Source organism: Corvus kubaryi, unplaced genomic scaffold, assembly GCF_017639235.1.
Source record: "Corvus kubaryi isolate FWS band 111438036 unplaced genomic scaffold, C.kubaryi_AGA036_p1.0 37396, whole genome shotgun sequence".
In the NCBI taxonomy this organism is placed as follows: domain Eukaryota; kingdom Metazoa; phylum Chordata; class Aves; order Passeriformes; family Corvidae; genus Corvus; species Corvus kubaryi.
The window spans coordinates 3,356,310-3,368,631 of NW_024581135.1; the positions used below are offsets into that span (position 1 = coordinate 3,356,310).

Below are 12,322 nucleotides of genomic sequence, written 5' to 3' on the forward strand. Positions count from 1 at the left end.
CACACTACATAGAGATGTTTTCAGATGCAAAACTAACTGAATTCCCCTTTTTTTCCCCCCCCCCCCCCCCCCCATAATTATTTTTTTAGGGTCAAAACATAGAACACAAGCAGTTGTGATACATAAATCCCGAAGTAAGTCAATCTTGTATAAGCAACTTTGATTTAAATATCTCTGTGTGTATTACATATTGCATATAATCAAATGTGCAAAATTTATTACATATGTAATTTGCTGAATTGTGAAAAAATTAATGTTAGGGTGCTCAGAAAAAGGGGGAATTCAGTTAGTTTTGCATCTGAAAACATCTGTATGTATTGTGGCTCTACAACAGTGTGACCAGTGTGGCTTCATGTGCTGTTTTCCAGTTTTGTTCCAAAATTATTTTTGGGCAGTCAGTGCCTGCTTGTGCGGCAGGTTGTCTGTTACTGATACTCAATATTACAAGTATGAAATTGCCCTAAATGCCATGGGAATGTTTTCTTCTTGGAGGTGCAACCGTGGTTCTTAAGAAGGTCACTTTGGCCATGCCTCTGGCAACAGAAAATGTGTGGTGGTCATGGTCTTGATGGATAAAACACCATCCAGAGTGCAAGATTTCTTTCACAGTCATTTTTAGAAGCTGTCATTGAGATAAAAACACACCCTTCGAGTTCACGCCTAAGTAATTGGATGCAGATTTAATATGATTCAGTGTTTTATTCCTTCTTGGGATGGAATCCATGTCCCATGTTGGGCATGACTCACCCTGGCAGGATTCAGTGGTCAAGCATGTTGGAATGAAGGCTGAGGACTTTGCTGTTGCCAGGCCTTATTTTCCTCAAGAACTAAGAATTTTGGTTAATCCTCCTAAAGCCTAATAAAATGTACATATTAGAAACAGACCTGTTGTAAAGCCATTGTATGGAAGAACTTCCAGAATATCATAAACCTCTGTGCATACATGCAAAAGGAAATGTTTGGGAGTGCTTAAAACTCAGAATGGATGATTAGCCAGAGCAGTGGTGGTGTGACTTAGCTCCATTTCCAGACCACCTCTTAGAAAAATATCCCCTTTTTCCTGTTCTTTCCAATCAGTTTTGGGGGAGGAAAAAAAGCTAACCTCAGAGTTGTGTGTTAATAACTTTATTGTGGAGTATGTGCCTGTATAAATCTTGACTCTGTTTTATTGGTGTTATTTACCAGGTGACACCTTTGTAAATAAAATAGAAATAAAATCCCTGTTGCATTGTGAAAATAAGGTGTTTTTATAAGTATCTTGCACAGTATATATAATTAAACAAGTGATTTTTCAGAAGCACCCTAATTCCCATAATTTTAAAACAAAAATCTTAATTTAAGTACAGCCCCTCATTTCATCTGAATCATATTTCCTATGTGTCTTTCTCCTTTAATATTTACTTTGCATACAAATATGCCAGAAAACAAAAATTCAACAAGTAGTTGAACATATTGCATCTTTTATGTTCTGGTTCTTTTCAAGGTTTACATAAGGAATATGATGTGAGATGATTTTGCAAAATAAGAAAGCCATAAAAATCCTGTGAAATCCTGTGTTTTGTGATTTCCCAGTTGAAAGTTTTCCCTGTCTGAGTGCAGGATTGCAGTTTAATACAGCAAATTTTGGAGTAAAACTTCTGTTTGGTCTGAGTTGAAGTTCTCCAAATAAACAATAACATCAGCTTGTTGACTTTACAGAATAATTTCTTGTCCTGATCTTGCTTTAAGAAAACTTTAATGAGAAATATGCTCTTGTTGTTGTTAAGTCAGTTTTCTTCTTGTTGTGTGATTTAAATGTAAAGGCAAGATTTATGGAAATGACTGCAGGGTGGTGCTGGCCTAATTAGTCATTATTTCTGGCAAGGCATAAAAAATGGCTGTTCTTGTGCCTAAAACTAATAGTGTACTTTGTATTTAATCTGTAGGTCTTTTGTAAAACAAATGGTTGTGCTAAAAACTGCAAAACACACACATTTAAAGTTCATATGCTATTATTTTGCATGCTGTTTTGGCATGTGATTTAAATTTTTCATCGATAGTTAAATTTACTATTATGTATATTTGAAATGTATATATCCTCTAAAAACCAGGAGAAGTAGCTGAGCTGGAATTTGTGGTAGAAATTTTTGAATTGAGTATGGCTTTTCTACCAGTGTCTATTCAAGGATTAAACACAAAGCACTGCAGTGCTTTATAAGAGTACTAATACCTATTACACGTTTTTTTGCGAAGAGTTTTAGGATTATCCGTGTGATATGTTCACCATTGGGCTGAGGGGTGTCTTTTAGGGCTTTCTTTTTGTAGGCCTTGTTGCGATAAATTACCAGTAATTGGTATTTCACCCAGAAGTGACCCAGGTGACTTAGGAATTCCACCACCTTCAGCATGTGGAATGTCTGTCCTAATCAGGCTTAAGAGAGGGGGGGCATTAACACAGTAATGATTGAAACCTGCCTTCTAAAGGAAAATATTCAGCAGGGCATGTGACACGAATGCTCCTCTGTGCCTTTGCCCTCTCCTTGTCCAGCCACAGCTTTTGGACAACCTTAGTGACCATGGGATGTTGCTGAAGCACAAGGCTGCTCTTGCAGTTCTTCTCTGTGAATCCATTTTGTGATTAAACTTTTAAAAGTCACAGCCCCCAACATGCAACTGCAGTTTCATGGTAGCTCTGGCATTATTTTACTATTCACGCTGTGAGTTTCATTCTATAGTAAAATGAATATTATATTGGCCTTTTAAGTTGGTTGTCAGTGGAGAATAGGCAAGCTACACTTAGAGCATCTGTATGCAATCTTGGCGACAAGTAGGACCCTCTGGAAAGCTGTTACTGTTGGGGCAGAACTAATCATTCCATGTGAAATTATATAAGGAGAATTAGCTCTGACTCTACCTCATTTCCTTTCATACTGCTGTGAAAATAAGCTTAGGAACGTCAAACCTTCCCTCCTTATTTCTCTAAGTACTTTGTTAAATACTTCTTTTTATTAAGGCTTGTTTATTGGAGGTGCTAGCAGAGAAAATATAACTGTCTGTATTTCTAGGTGCTAATGGGATGTGCATCCTTGCCCGATTTGGCAGTTGTGATTTCCTTCCCACAACTGGATTCCTGGGATCAGTTGCTGTTGCCTTCTCTGTACCTTGACTTTATTTCCCTGGCAGATCGTTCCGAGTATTCCACATTTAAGGTAGCATGCTTCATGTGAGAGAAAATTGTCAATCACAGCCTGCCTGTGCTATTTAGAAAAGAGAGATATCAAAAGCCTCCTTGGAGCTCTAAGGAGCAGTCAGGTCACCTGCTGAGTTGCCTGGCAGGAGCCTAAAATCGTGCAGCCTTTAAGTTTAGGAAAGAAAACAGGGATCTCTGGAGGTCATTGCTCTGTGCTGAGGCCCTGTACTGTATGTGTGAGCATGTAGTTCAGTGTCAAGCCAGAGAGAGATGTACAGGCCATTCCTGACATGTTCTTCTTACTAGGTCTTAAAAACAATCAGTGGAGATTTGTGTAACCCCTCCATAACCTAATCCCTTGTTTAGCTATCCCTAGAGGTAACATATTTCCTCTAATACTATTCTAATTTTTTTCCTAACCTGTTAAGCTTCTTGGGTTTTTTTTTATTTTTTTCCTGCTGTGGATATTGCAGTAGTGAGGCGTGATTCTTGTAACTGCTGTTAACCTGTTTTGAAGTATGTCTCCTCTTTCTTACCTTTTTTCTTTCTTTTTTTACTTGCTGTGTAACTCCAGATTGCTTAGGTTTTCTTCTGAGCTCGTTTCCCGTATCTGTATTGAGACCTGAACATAGTCTGCAACCTTAGTATCAGTGATGTACAGAATGACTCTTACCATCTTTTGTATATGATGCTCCTATCATTATTATTATAAATTGGATTTTTTAAATTTAGGTGTTCAGTATTAAAACTCCAGTTTCAGTTCTGTTGTTAATCCCTTAGTCCCACTTTTCTCAATTCTAACTCTGTGTCCCAGAATGCTTGCAGCATTTCCCAGGTAACTACCAAATTTTGCAACTGTATTGTTCATCATCCAAGTAATAAATGAAAACATTAAATAATCCTGCACTGAAAATGCCAAGAGGAAGAAGCTTATTATATTCAGAGTCCTGCAACCTGTTCCTTGTTGCAGACCCAACCTTTAGAGCTGGAGTCACAGAACAGCTGGGTTGTGCTCTGATTCTCTCATTGTCTTTGGGGCCATTGCTGGTCTTGGTTCTTTCTGTCTGTGCCAGTCTTGCACTGCAAAGCCTGAAACTGGCCAAATTAGATCTGACATCTTGTGGCTATAGGTGTTTAGGGAGGGAATTTTTAATGAGTTAAAAGAAAAAAGCTTGGAGAATGTTTTTGTGGATCTGCACTCCTGGGTCAGTGATAACTTTTACACACCCCTCAGAGAAACTGAGTTATCTTTAGTTATACTTCTGTGTCTGATGCATGAATGGTCATTCTTCATGGCTGCTAGGTCAACACTTTTAAGAAAAGACTTTGATCAGTCAGGTCTGATTTGAAGTGTTATTTTGTGAAACATGTAGAGAAGGGAGGAGGGGAAGAAATGCTCTCTGCTTCAAAAACCTTTTCTTTATTGATACTTGCTTGGAACATAATCTGTAGATGTGTTTCTTGTATGTTGGTGTTTTACTACACCTGATGTGATCAGAAACACTTAGCCTCTGCCTTTTGGTGTTTCCAGAACCAAAGCAACTAAGAGATGCTGACAGAGTTGGGAAGTCACAAGGACTGTGGCTTACAGTTAAGGCAGATGTGATTGCAACATCTGTGCCTAGGAAAGCTGCAGTCTGATCTGCCTTCTGTCTTCAGGATTTCTGGGATTCCAGAAGCAGAAGTGGTGTAGATAAGACATGTCCTCTGAGGTTTTGAAAGGCTTCTGCTCAGATTGTAAAGCTCCTCCTTATTAGGCCCACAGGAAACACATCTCCTCTAGTGCAGCCAAATTGGTATCATTGTTAAATACTTCTCCTCGGGCTCTCTGGTGGTAACTCTGCTCTGTGGTGGGGTTATTTGGGATGAAGAGCCTCTCTGGCTGCTCTGTGTATTGACTAGCTGAGTGTATTACTGGCATGTAACTCTGCATGGTAATTTCTGACTTGGAAGCTGTGATGTGATCCAAAGAACAGTTTATAGAGGGTTTTCCACCTTTTTCCTTAAATTGGACTCTGTAGGCCTAAAATTTGGGACTTCTAACCTGAAATCTTCATTAGAACACAATCTAGCAAATAGGAAGAAAAACCCCAAAGCCTTGGCATCAGACAAATGAAAATTCATTTTCTTTAATGACTCTCCCCTTTGCCAGCTGTGTTCTTGGAAAATGGGTCTTTGCACTTGGTTTGTTTTCAGTGCAGCAACTGTGTTGGTTTCTGGGTGGCATAAAATTGTGCATTTTCCTCTCTGGGTTATGAAGGAAGCCCTGCCCTTTCCCTCATCTCTGCACAGCAGTTGTGGGGCTGCTCCTGACCTCGGGACTGTTCTTACGTTGGGGCTCCCTGCTCGCTGTGCTTCTCCTCTGCTGTTGAGTCCTGCTCTGAAGGCTGTGCCAGGTGAGATGTGCTTGCTGTTCTTTCCCCTTTCAGGTGAGCTCCTCTGGCCTGATGTGCAGATGGTGGGAAGAGAGAAGCCAGTGGCCTTCCTTTGTTCCCCCTGTACCTTTGAAAGGACTTCACTCAATGCAGTGCATGGCAGGTGAAGCAGGTATGATCTGTGGGAGTTCAGCAGCAAACACTTCAGAAAAGCAAAGATACACTGCTCTAAGTTCACAAATCTGTCCTGCAGGAGAAACTGTAAGTAAGACATTAAAAAAGTAATTGGATGAAACATTAAGACAATGTCCACATGACCAAAGCAGGTGGTTTGCATAATTTCTTTCATGCATAGTTTTTATGTTGCTGTCATCATAATACAGGACAAATGAATATGCTTTTCTCTCAGTGATGTTTAAAATTTGATTACCTGAATATTGATGATGTTCAGTGCTTAGAAATATTTGAAGAGTTTTGTTCTTCACTAGATTGTACGTAGAGTAATTTTGGGAGTTGAACAGTATATTTCACTGCAGATTATCCTAAAGTAAGTTCTTAATAGTCTGGATGTATTAATATTCATTTTTAGAGTTTACATTGTTAAATGTTAGCTATTAAATTCTGTTCAAGATGTAAACTAATCTGTTTTCTAGCATCAATAATGCAAGTCTGAAATTCTCAGTTTCATTTTAAGGTAGGGCTTTTTATTTGTACGTAGCTGTTGAAATAAATTACCAGTACAAGAAAACATTCTCCTAATAAACGAGGGATGCCTGGAGTTGGCTCTGCTAACTGAGACAATTTAATTCATCCATCATCAGGGATGATGTTTCTTAGCAACACAAAGTATTTTCACCTGGGGCACTTTCACAAACTTTCACATTTTTCTTCAAATACAGCCTTGGTAGTGTTTTATGTGACCTGAAGTTCGTCCATCTGTCCTGAAGCTCCCAATACTTTGCCATTCTCTCCAGTGATCAAATGATCCGATATATGGGTTTTTTTTCAGCTTAATAATACACAAGTTGACTGAGAATCATTTTGTGTGTCAGGTTTTTCCAAAGGGTTCTGGGAAATTGTGTTGCTCTGTATAGCAAGGCTAAAAGTTATTGAAAATGTGTTACAGTTTCATAATAAAACAGATCCAAAAATTGTTGGCTGGAGAGAACTAAATGTTTTCTGATAGTCATAGCCTCAAGGGGGATACTTGGATCATTTGTAATAAAGGGGTATCTTTGATATCTTTTGGTGAATTGACTAGTATTCTGTTTAGATCATTATTTATGAAAAAAACTGGCTTGGTACACAATGTTACATTATCAGATTGTTTGGGTGTAAGAATTGCCTTAATGTATTGCCAGAATTTTCCATGTTTATTCTTTTCATGTGCTGAATGAATTTAGAAGAAGCTGTTGATCCATTAAAAACTACCTTTACTTCTTGCTCTCCATTTTTTCAACATGTGTGGGGATGATTTGATCAGTGTAATTACCACCTGGGGAGACTTGGCTTGCTCAAGAAACCCCTTCAGGTATGTAACAGGTGTTATTCAGTATGGAGAGCACATCTTCCAAGTGCAATGTGTTATTTTGCTTTGAGAAATAATGTATCTTGATTTTTTGGTAAACTGCTCAGAGGACTTCTGTTATGTGAAGAAGTGACGAAGCCTTTGCTTCTGTCTTGCTTTGAGAGGAAAGGTTTTAGTGATTCTTCTTTGTGAGCAGTGCACAGTGATAAGTGTTTGGAAAATGTTGTGATGAGGTAATTATTACTCAGTTTATTTCACAAAGAAGGTGTACAGAAACTCTTTTAAATCGTGGGAAAAGAAATTACAGGAACATTGGTTTGATTCTTCCTCATAGGTAGAAAAGTGCTGTTGTAGCTCATGTCATCTTAGCTTTAATTTATTGAGTTTTCATGTAAGCACATAAAGTCTTTGTACACATATGCAAGAAAATTAATGGGACACTTAATTGTATGTCCAAGTTGGGACATCTTGTCTGAGCTGATCTTATTGCAGTGTAGGTGTTTCATGCCTTTGTGTTACTCTCCAGCATCTTGCCAAGATCTCCAGGTGTTCCCTGAAGTCCTTTGAAGAATCACCTAAGTTGGAAGCTTTTTTGTTATCCCACAGAAAACAGTATCTGAAAAAAAGGAGAGAAAGTCTTTGGCTAACCAAGCCTTTAAGTCTCAAGTCTTTGAAAACAGCAGCAGTCACTTGTCTCTGATGTGGCCTTACCTGTAAGTTGGAGCTGTGGCACCTTGCAGGAAGGTCAGAGCTCTGTTTGCTCCTGCAAGGCTTTGTTGCATGTGGTGACAGACTACCTACATTTCTACCTCTGCTTTAACATCCTGGGATCATCTGGGAAGCTCCAGAATCAGTTGTAGGCTCTCTTTGGCCTTTCAGGTTCTGTTTAAAAAATTCCTTGTCATGGTGGCTCCTCGAGGCGCCTGCACAGTCTCATGTCAGGGATATTTCCTGCAGGCTGGTGTTTGCCCTGCAATAAAATAATGTAGTCATGTTGTAGACCTGTATTTGCATCTTGGTGCAGTCAGTAAAGACTGACATGAAGGCTGGTAATTCATCTTTCAGAAAGTCAACTTTAGAAGATTAAGTATTGAAATTGCTCCATGACTGAGACTGTTGTAAACCCTGTGTCTCAGTTTACAAAGTGAACGAAGACTGCCACAGGCAGGTGAGCACAACCTGTTTCTTGTGAAACCAAGCCTCCCAAATACTCTCCAGAAATGAGTCCAAGAACAGTTTAATTTTGAGGAAAGCTCTGCTTGGGGTAGAGAAATAAAGATTTCCGTGGGATTCACAAGCAGAATACAGGTCTCTGCTGTGAAGTACTGGAAACAGTGCTGGTGACGTGTCAGTTTAGGGTGGAGAAGAGGAGAAAGGGCATCTGATAATTTAAAGTAAATTCTCTTTACTTGGGAAAATTTTTTTATATAGCAGACTGGTTACTGAGGATAGATAAATGGGAACACAGTGTCACTTGAGTGCTGTGCTAAAGGTAAATTAATTACTAAATGTTGCTTTTAAACTGTAGCTTCTCTTGCCTTGGTGAAGCAGCCACTGTGGTCCTTCTCTTATCCATGTTCTTTCTCAACTAGGGTTTTTCCCTGTATTCTATGCAGTTTCCTATGGTTAGCTCTAAGGACATGAAGAATTGATAAAAATTGTCTTTTTGGAGGTAGTGAAAGGTCTGGAGTCAGTCTGATAAATAGAGAGGGATAACTTGTAACGAGAAATACACAGTAGTGTCAAAACTGTTGTAAATTTTCTAAAACTACTTTTCATCTTCATCCAACCATGACTCAAATAAAGAACATTCCCTTTATGGCCTGCAGCACAATACAAGTTGTACTTTGCTGGCTTTTGGTTAAAGCGATGAACATATTACTTGAATTTTAGGAAAGAGAATTTGAAAACCTACTATATTTAGGGTTTAGTCTTGAAGTTATAAGAATAACTAGTGGTTCTTGCTGTTGTTGTATCTTTCAGTTTTCATGTGCAAAGAATGATGTGATCAGAGTTGTCACTGGGAACATTTAGTTTTTCATGCAAAGTATTTTGGGGCAGTTTTTATTTGGAAGAATATGGAATGGAATAGAAAAGAATGAGCCTAAGAAATTATCATTTATGTCAAAAATATAATTGTTTGGGTGCTGTTTCTGCAGTTAGTCTCTGAAAAAGGTGAGTGTAGATCAGGTGAGCGCAAATCAGGCTAAAGTACTTCTCAAAGTGGGTGTTTGACTTTGGAATTCTCATAATTTAATGTAGTTGTCTTTCCAGATACTTGGGAATTCTATGATTTTATTCTAATTGGAATGTGGACACACTTAGGAATGAGAAGTCAGTTGTTCCCGTAACTGTGTTTGCATCTAACTCACATAATATGAGAGTTTGCACAAAAGCAAATGATGTGATTTCATTCAGCCTCTCTAGTACCCAAAATTGTGTTGTCAATAAAAATCATAATTTCTGTTATTGAGCTTTGTTTCCAGGCAAGGAATAGTACATGGGGATGTTTTTAGGGGCAATTTAGTTGCTATATTTTAAATCTCTGTTTTGGATGTGCATACCTCCTTAGCCGAGACTTGTTTGAAGATTTAGGGAATAGTGCTCTTCCAAGCAGGTCATCCAAGACATGGGTGTGGGAGAGGTTGAACCTCAAATGTTAGTGATGTTATTTTGATATGGTGGTGGGTTTACAAAGGAGGAGGACTTACTTCTGCTGAGACTCTTCTGTTGTACTCTGTGGTATGGCATGAAAGCCAGTCTGCCCTAAGTGTTTTATGGTGTTTCAGCCCTTAAGTAGTTCTTGGCCTCCTGGCTGAAGCTGTGTCTCTGTTTTCCAAGCATTAAATTGCATAAAAATTCAGGGGATCAAAATTTTTATATTTTCAGTTTGCTAGGTTTAAGCCTTCAATCCCAACCTCCTTTCCCCCTGTTAACCACTTTTCTACACAGACTTCTATAAGACTTGATCATATTTTTCACCATCTCTGCTTTCATCAGGTAACTGTCTCATTACTCTGATACCGGTGTCTTCTAACCCCAAATCTTTTTCCTGAAACTCCTTTTATTCTCCACTTTTTGGAGAGTTGGCAGGTATTATGTCATATTCAAAGAAAGCAATTATATTCTTAAAGCAGTCTCAAAATGTAAAAAAGATTGAGCTGTTTTTGAGCCACAAATTTTAATTAAATGGGTTTTGACTCCCCAAATAATGTACTTTTTTATTTGCTAGTGTTTCTGTTTGTAAAGACTGATACAACATCAGTCCTTTTCTGTATGTAAGGTGTTTGAAGTAAGGGAAATGTAGTAGGCTGTTGCTAGGTCAGACCCCACCTTTGATTAAACACTGTTTTGCTGCATAAATTTAGATGATACAATATGAGTTTTGGGTCTAGACTTTATATTCTAGAAGACAGTCAACAGCCTTGAAGAGATTTTTCTTTCCATGGGACAGAGTAACTGTGGCTTGTGGTGAAACTAAGTAACACTTCCCAGTGAGCCAACTGGCACACTCTGCACCTACTTTTCCCAGTCCCTACTGTGTGGTTTAGTGATTTCTGCAGTCAGGGCAAACTACAAGGAAACTTGTTTGATAAATTATAGTTTGTCATCAGGACAGTAGTTTGAGAATAAGAGAAGTGACTTAACATTGGATGGGTGCCTTCTGATTCAGTAAGCAGCCCCTCCATTATACATTAGTTTTGAAAAGAAGCTAATAGCGTGTGTGCATATGTACACATATATGTATATTGTAGAATGGTTTGGAAGGGACCTTAAAGACCATAGATATAAAGTACAGAACGTCCTGAAATAGGTACAACCAAATCCCAGTTATACAGACAAAAAGTGAGCATCAAAATAGTTGTGTATCCAGTGTTAATGATCTGTATTTCATATGAAAGGCTAGCCTTTTTGGGACCTTTTCTTCAGAAGTAAAGAACAGGCTGATCTGCTTCTCCCACAGTTGGAAGGGCAGTTGGAAATTTGGTTGATCTTATTTTTTTCAGCATAACTATCACAGGGAATGATAGGGCCAGTTGCTGAGATTGCAGAGGGCTGTGCAGCCCCAGGCATCTTCCACTATGTGCGAAGACTGATTCTGGTTAATGCAAAAAAAACCCAGAAGTGCCTAAGTTCAGACTGAGCACTGATTCAGATCAGGAAAAATACGATCTTTCCCAGTGACTTAAAATGGGTGCGTGAGGCTTATATATGACGGTTCATATAAATCAAGGCAAATGGGCATTTGATTGCACACTTATCATTGTGATTATTACTTGAATTGCTTAGCATTATAACCTGGTAAGCATTGGCCAGTGTTGTATTTAACTGTAAAGAAAATATTAGAAAATTATAGTCTGAATTTTATTTAATTGAATATGGTGGTCTAAAGCTCTGTAACTTGGAGTTTGAGGCAGAGAGAGAGAAATGATTAAGAGCCTGCACATTCTGCATGGGGTGTGTGGGGGGTTTTTACTTTTGGTGATCTTGTTACTCAGGTATAAAGCAAGTGTTTTACTGCAATAATAATCTATTCAAGATGCTATTTTTAGGCCAATATAAATCTATTTAAAATAGCCAGTGTTAAATATGTAAATGCTTTCCTGTGGCTGAATGAATTTGTTACACAATTGTGTAACTTTAGCTTAAGTCACTTTTCAGCTTCCAGCCTCTTAATTGTTCTTTAATCTATGGAGGACAAAGAAAAATGTGTCCAGTCTTATTAAACTTTTGGTTCATTTCATTATGATCAGGGAGATGATTTACAGTTTGGGTTTTGAGATGTGGACCATTATTATTTTTGTGGGTCGGCTCCCTTCCCCTTGTCTGTTCACTCCTGAGTGGGTGAAAAGGTCCAGGAGTAAGTGGAGAAAATGTCTGGACTGTGGTGTGATGCAAGTGCACAGTCCTGCATCATTCTGTGTCTGGCTGGACAGTGATTCTGCTTGGAATTACGGCCTTAATGTTATCCCTGTTGTCAGAGGAGCTGCAGATGTTTCAGGGTCACAAGTGAAGTTCCTCACCTGTGATTGATGTTGGTATACACAGTTAAATATATCTCATCTCCTTTATACATAAGTAGATCTAGGAAGGCCTGGTAAGTGTGGAATTAGTGTTTATTTCCTTTTGTGTTAAATTAGACCAGTCACTAGTTTGGTTCCAGGATTCTCATGCATCTTACACAGCCATTCCTGCTGCTTGTCATCCTCAGCTCTCCCTGTTTTTGCATTAGTGTGGGCTCTGTGGCAC

The 12,322-nt window shown here is 38.6% G+C and overlaps 1 protein-coding gene across 12 annotated transcripts in view; it reads left to right on the top strand.

The window, feature by feature from the left end:
• The window catches only part of GTDC1 (glycosyltransferase like domain containing 1), a 201,022-nt gene that overhangs the window by 4,284 nt on the left and 184,416 nt on the right, over positions 1-12,322 (top strand). For 8 of the 12 annotated variants that reach the window (XR_006018285.1, XR_006018284.1, XM_042041591.1 and 5 more), the window contains exon 2: positions 5,599-5,716. The exons of 1 other annotated variant lie outside the window; for it this stretch is intronic. The gene's annotated coding sequence lies outside the window, so the exon portion shown is untranslated. 3 more of the 12 variants (XM_042041580.1, XM_042041584.1, XM_042041578.1) reach the window with 3 other exon arrangements.